Here is a 6,882-nt window from a genome sequence, read left to right as displayed (position 1 = left end):
TGAGCCCTGCCTGTGGTTCCCCTCCTCTTACCCTACCAAGCTCAAAGAAGGATTTTTATGTGACCCATCAGAGTATTTTAAAGTACTAGCCAGGGGACAAGTCCTGCCTGAGAGACCTGGACGTTCAGTCACAAGCAGAAAGAATAAAAATAATAGAAGAAACAGAGAAATAAATGTCCAAAACTTTAAACTGTTTCAGTCAATGACATGACAGAAATCTGTTCTCAGACATTGGAAGGAGTAGGTTAATTTGGGTGAATAGGAGAAGAAATCTCCCCCCACCCCGACAATTCTGGCTGAGATGATGAATAAAAGACATCAAAACTAGCAACCTTGGCAAAAAGAACACAAAATCAGAAATGTGAAAGAAAGGCCTCCAAACTCCTGAAGGCCAAGAAACTAGACCAGAACACTATGAAAGCGTCAGGATACCTTCTGAAAAATGAGAACAGATTTTTTTAAAAAAGGAATATTTCACAGATTATCAGATGAGCGTAGATTATTCTGAGAAGCAGTGACTAATGACTTAATTTGCACAACTGCCTCCCTCACGAGTTAGCTTCAGCCCCCACTGAGAGCCTATAGAGATGATAGCTATCTACAGCACTCAGGTTTTGCCAAATCTTAGTAAAGTAACATGAGGAAAAAGAAATGGGCACAAGAATTGCCTAATGACAGCTTAATCTGCATTTTTGTGGTCTAGTGAACCATAAACTGCACAGACAGTACAAAACCTATGTGCTGAAGCCTCAAGCCTGCCAGACTGCCTCTTCCCAAAAGGGACCTCTGGGTTAAACCAGGCTCTTCAGATCAGGAAGATGCACACACCTGACTCACACACTGATGATAATATATAAAGGATTTTTTTTAAAATTGTTTTTTAAAGACTGGGAACTGTCAACTACTAACTGCAGGCATCACGTACATGGGAGGGAGTCAGCAAAGTCTATGGAAATAATTTTTTTCCCCTCTATTTCTACCTTATTCCTATGAAATTGCTTCTAATGACAAGAAGACAACATTTTCCACCTTGTAACAGTGAATCATCTTGCTTCAGCAAAATATTAATTTCAAGAGTCAAGGCAATTATGGTATTTAGCTACAAAAAGCATACTGTTTTGCTTACAGGCATGACATACTTCTGAAAACTAACAAATTTATGTTTTATATTCCAAATAATAGTTTATGTTAAAAACTTTTAACCACAGTCCTGTAAGCACCGAGCAAGTGCCTTAATTTGTACTTCTACAAGCCACTCCCTTTGGGATGTGAGGATTTAGTAAGGTGAGGACTGAGGTAATGCAAATAGTGCAAAACCCCAAGTAAAACATAGCAGATTGAGTGATTATTGTGGTGTAAGAGAAGACAAAAGAGTCCCTGAATGAATGAATACCTAATGCAGATGGGCACAGAACTGCACAGAAACAGCTGCCAAAAAGGCCAACAGCACCCTGGCTTGTATCAGGAATAGCGTGGCCAGCAGGACTAGAGAACTGATCACCCCCCTGTACTTGGCTCTCGTGAGGCCCCACCTCAAATTCTGTGTTCAGTTTTGGCCCCTCACTACAGGAAAGACACTGAGTTGCTGGAGAGAGTTCAGAGAAGGGCAACGAAGCTGGTGAGGGGCCTGGAGCACAAGTCTGATGAGGAGCGGCTGAGGGAGCTGGGGCTGTTCAGCCTGGAGAAAAGGAGGCTGAGGGGAGACCTGATCGCTGTCTGCAACTGCCTGAAAGGAGGTTGTAGCATGGAGGGGGTTGGTCTCTTCTCCCAAGTAGCAAGTGACAGAACAAGAGGAAATGGCCTCAAGTTGCACCCGGGGAGGTTTAGATTGGATATTAGGAAACATTTCTTCAGGGACGGTGTGTCAGGCACTGGAACAGGCTGCCCAGGGAAGTGGTGGAGTCACCATCCCTAGAGGGGTTTAAAAGATGCGTAAATGAGGTCCTAAGGGACATGGTTTAGTGGTAGACTTGGCAGTGTGAGGTTGATGCTTGGGCTTGATGATCTTAAAGGTCGTTTCCAACATAAACAATTCTGATTCCATGATTCTATGGTTCTACCCTCGCAAAGAGCCATGGTGAGCAGCTCGATCAGCTTCCCTTTAGCAAAGACACACTTAAGCCTTCTCGTGCTACCTCCACATGTAACAAAACTTTTTTTTTTTTTTTTTGCAAAAAAAATCCACTCGCAAAGCGGTATCATGCACAACCTCCACAGGCCGAACTGCGCAGTGCGAAGCGCCGCGGGCCGAGGCCGAGGCGGGGGTGAGGGGGAAGTGAGGCGGTGAGGCCGAGCGCGGGGAGCCCCCTGCTGGCGCCGCGGCAGCGCACCCGCAGCCGGCCACAGCCCCGCCCGCCGTGCCGCCTCCGCCGCTCCGAGCACCCCCGGCCCCTCCGCGCCGCCGCACCCGCCGCCGCGACCCCGCCGTGCAGGCACACACGGCCGGTACGTGCTACACGGCGGAGGTGCAGCGGGGCGGGGGGAGCAGGCCAAATGCGCAGGGAGCCACACTCGCCTCTTGTCGATAGGGATAGAGCCGCGAGGGGGAGTTTGCGTGGCGGTTCCATAGTGTAGTGGTTATCACGTCTGCTTTACACGCAGAAGGTCCTGGGTTCGAGCCCCAGTGGAACCACGTCCCCGTACCTTTTTTCCGCCCCCCCCCCATTATCTTCAAAGCGATGAGTCTCTGTTTGGCTTTTCTTTTTTTTTTTTTTTTTTCCCCGTCAAGACGAGCAATCTTATCAGCACGTAAAGCGCAGGCCCAGCTTGGGGCGGAGGAGGAGCGATGCGTGGCGAGGGGAGCAGAAAGGCCCCTCAGGCAGGAAATCCTGGCCCAGCAGGATCTTTTCCACAGCCCTGTGCAAGGCCACATTTTTCTAGGAGCATGGGCATGATTTAGACAGTGCTTCTGCAGCGCTCGCCTTTTTTTGTCTCCCTAAAAAGCTCTGTTTCCCACAAGAACATCAACCAAGATGCAGAGAGAGCCAGCGAGACCTGGCTCAAGCCCTCAACCTAAGGCACGGAGGCAGCCGGCGCCCTCTCCACCCGCCTGCCTGGCACGGCTCTGCAGGGCAGGACTTGCAAGGTTTTAATCTGAGCGCCCACCACACCGGGCTCCCTGAGGGCCATTTTCTGGTGGCCAGTAGCCCACATGCTCCTGGTGCTGAGAGGCCAGGGGCAGCCATGGTGGCAGCGGGGGGAAGCGGCCCGTGCCTCTTCCCAAGTGGGGACGAGGGCCTGCGAGCACCCATGCGGCGGTGGTGAAAGCTCCAGCCCGTCGCATCCCCAAGGAGACGTGTCATCGCGGCAGACCGGAGCGCTGCTGCTTTCACCTCTGTGTTTGGAAAAGTGTTTGAGCGCTGGGGAAAGGGCAGCGCTTTTCACAGCGCGCAGCTGACAAGCACGATTAACTCCATCCGTGTTTTCCCCTGTACTGTGTCTATAATTATTTTTATTAATCGGGAAAACAAGAGCCATCTCAGGTTCTCTCAGAGCAGTTTAACTTTTGAATCATAATGTGTTGTCTCATTTTGCACGTGCAAGCCTTTAGAAAAGGGTAGCCCCTGGGCACGGATGCTGGCACAGCATCTGTCTGTGCGTGGGAGCCCTAACGAGTGCTGGGGCCAAGACGGCTCTGCAGGAGGAGGAGGAAGGTCCCTTAGAGCTGCTGAGCTGGAGTTTGCTCTTGACTCTCTTCGCAGGATTGTAGTGGGAGGGTGTGATTTACCTGTCTTAAAGAGGAAGAGAAAAATTAGCTTAATTTACCTTAATTGGGGTCTTTTAAATAAATTTTCCTTAATCATCACCTTAAGAAAACTATTAAACTTTGTCAGTGCTTGCTCTTACTAAAGAAATACTCTGGGGTGTGGGCAAGCTGAAGTTAGAGATTGCAGTGCAATGCAGGGATACCTGAGCCAGATTGCAAAAGCTCTTTTGGGTAGAAAGCACCCATATATCACACAGTGAGACCCAGCAGGATAAGGTCATATCATTAAGTAGTGTAACGACACTAAGGGCCTGTGTATCCTGCAGCCTGGAAGTACAGACTTCTGCTTGGTTAGCACGTGTGCTCAGCCCACAAGAGGTGAAGCCAAAACAATATATCCTGCCTGTCTTCCATAGATGGGATGCTTCCAGGATACAGGCTCAAAGCTGAATTGGCCATAGGTAGACTTCTCCTAATGTAGGGTAGGTACCTAATAGGGGTGGTGATCCCATGGTACCTACCCTGCCAAGGACAGCCACAGCTCCCTCAGGTGCATGAGTTACAGGGAGTGGGCCTGATCCTGGTGGCCAGCACTGGGTAACTATCTGCATCATGTTTTCACAGAATCACAGAAATCACAGAAAGGCTGCAGTAGGAAGGGACTTCTGGAGATCATCTAGTCCAACCCACCTGCTAAAGCAGGTTCCCCTGGAGCAGATCACACAGGAATGTGTCCAGGTGGGTTTGAATGTCTCCAGAGAAGGAGACTCCACAACCTCTCTGGGCAGCCTGTTCCAGGGCTCTGGCACCCTCAAAGTAAAGAAGTTTCTCCTCATGTTGAGATGGAACCTCCTGTGTTTCAGTCTGTGCCCGTTGCCCCTCATCCTATCATTGGGCACCACTGAAAAGAGTCTGGTCCCATCCTCTTGTCACCCACCCTGGAGATATTTATAAGCATTGATAAGATCCCCTCTCAGCGAACCATTTAGGAAAAAGGCTCCTTTTCAGAAAAGAACTTAAGCTCACACTTCGGACTTGTAGAAAGAATATTTTATTTCAGGACCCGGATCTTCAGCCTGTGTAGACCATCTATTTCAAGGGTATCCAGCTCCTGATGGTTTGACTCAAGCTTGGAAAGTGTTGGCAGTCTTGCTCTCTTGTCGCATCAGTATGTTGCTTCTGAGAGATGCCTCTGGTTCACACGTACATGTATAAATGCGTATTTTGTTCCCAAACTGTGCTAAAACCAAAGCATGCCAGTCGCACATTTGTGCTGAGACATTGCGCGTTATGTGCGTTCGGATCCCAGACACAGGCGTGCCGCTCTGATCTCACTGTCTGGCACTCTGACTTTGGGAGAAACATGAAATTGCTACGTGGAATTGCACTTCTCTCTTGCACGACTGCTTTTGCCTCCTGCTTCCCCTCCGAGGGCACACGCACACAGGGCCGGTCGGCCAAGTGCCAGGCAGAGCTCTGTGCCCACGTCTGTGTTTTGAGAGCTCATGGATGCGCAGCTCTGCCATGCTCAGGAGTAAACTCATTCCTCATAAGGAGAAATCTACATGCAGAAGGCGTTAAGTCTGCAAAAGATGCTGGCATGGGGCTCCTCAAATGGCGCTGAGCTATATCTATAAGTGTTGACAAAGCAAGGCCAAGGTATGGACTGGAGTGCTAGCCTCCAGTCATCCATGCTGTTTAATTCTTAGGAAACTCCTGGTAAAATTGTGGTTCAGGCCAGCTAACCCAGCTGGGGAAGGACACGTGCCAGGGAGCACCCTCAGCCAGGGTGTCAAAGAGCCTCCACTTGGCTTCATTCCCCCCGCTGCCATCCCAGGGGCTTTGTACCCATATGTACCCCTGTGCCTTCACGTTGTGCCCCTTGAAATGCAAACTGTACTCTCAGCTTCATGGACTAAAAGCATCCCAATGGCACGGGGTGGCCTTTGTGTTATTTCCCACAATCTGGGGGAAGAAAATGCACCAAAATATTAGAGGGCTCTAAAAACATACAAAAATGTCTTAGAGCCAGTGGGACATGAGCTGCACCTGGGGAAGATGTGTGGCCAATAGAGTGAACCTGCTTTACATAGCAGTGTGGATGTCACTAAATCATCCTACTTTGGACCCTTTGTACCAGCCACAGTTTCATTCCATAATCAATGCCAGGCTAATTTCTATCCTTTTAAAACTTTATTTTTATTTTTTCATAAAGGACAAATGTAGCTCTTTCTGGTGCTGTGTTGTGTATAGACTTTAAACTGTTTTCTGTCTCTTCTGTACCTGTATTTGTATGCTTGCTAGAAATTACCTACATGATTCATTTAGCAATGTTGTCTGCAGTGGCAGCACGGTTTTGCTGTTTACAGTTATTAAACTGAAGGACCATCAACACCAGCAGACACAGAGGGACTGAACTGCTTAGTATTTATACAGAGACTTTAATTTTAAGGCTCATCTACTCTTCTTTTGAACCAATTTGTTTTTTCGAATGCTACAGATACATTTTTGAACAAAGACTGCACTTTTTTTTCTGAATTTTGTAATGGGGAGCCACCAGTCTCAAGGGTGCCCCTTTGGAGGAAATGTTCTTTGATAATAGCTGTGCTATTTCTGAACATGATCCTTGAGCTATTGCATTTCTTACACAAAATCAAGACCTATTTGAAGGGTGGAGCTGACCATAAGTCAACCTGATTTTAAACTGCTTGGGGTGATGGGGGAAAATTTGGTTTTGCTTTTTAAAATATGGTAGGTGATATCTCTCTGGGTTGGCAGCTCTGCTTCCCGGTGACCTGTGCTTATGAGACCATAAGGCGAAAGGCTGAAGCCCTGGTTTGGTTTTCCAAGAGACAGGTGGATGAAGGTATTTAGGGATTTTTAAGCCGCGATTTTAAAGCCCGTGGGATTTGGATACCAAGTGCTCATCAGTGCAGAGAGGGAGTAGATGTCTGAGTGTCTTCAGTAGCTGTAGAAATCTCTGTCTCTGTGCCAGCCCATTTCAGACCAGACGGCAGAGTGGAAGAGGGGATGAGCTGGCCCAGGTCCATGAAGCAGGACGGCCATGTCCACGCAAGGCTCTGCCTGCGATAGCCTGCCTTTTCCCTGAGGGTGGGTTAAAATGGGAAAAGTGTTGGGTTGAGGAGGTTAAACTGCTCGAGGCTGAGCAAAGCAGC

General features: G+C 48.5%; 1 non-coding gene across 1 annotated transcript; it reads left to right on the top strand.

The window, feature by feature from the left end:
* The first annotated feature begins 2,559 nt into the window (after positions 1-2,559).
* TRNAV-UAC (transfer RNA valine (anticodon UAC)) lies at positions 2,560-2,632 on the top strand. Its single transcript has one exon. It is a non-coding gene; the product is annotated as a tRNA-Val (tRNA).
* Positions 2,633-6,882: the final 4,250 nt, after the last annotated feature.

Source organism: Caloenas nicobarica, chromosome 1 (assembly GCF_036013445.1).
Source record: "Caloenas nicobarica isolate bCalNic1 chromosome 1, bCalNic1.hap1, whole genome shotgun sequence".
Classification (NCBI taxonomy): Eukaryota; Metazoa; Chordata; class Aves; order Columbiformes; family Columbidae; genus Caloenas; species Caloenas nicobarica.
The sequence above is the reverse complement of the archived record's forward strand: the minus strand, read 5'-3'. Positions and strand labels throughout refer to the sequence as shown.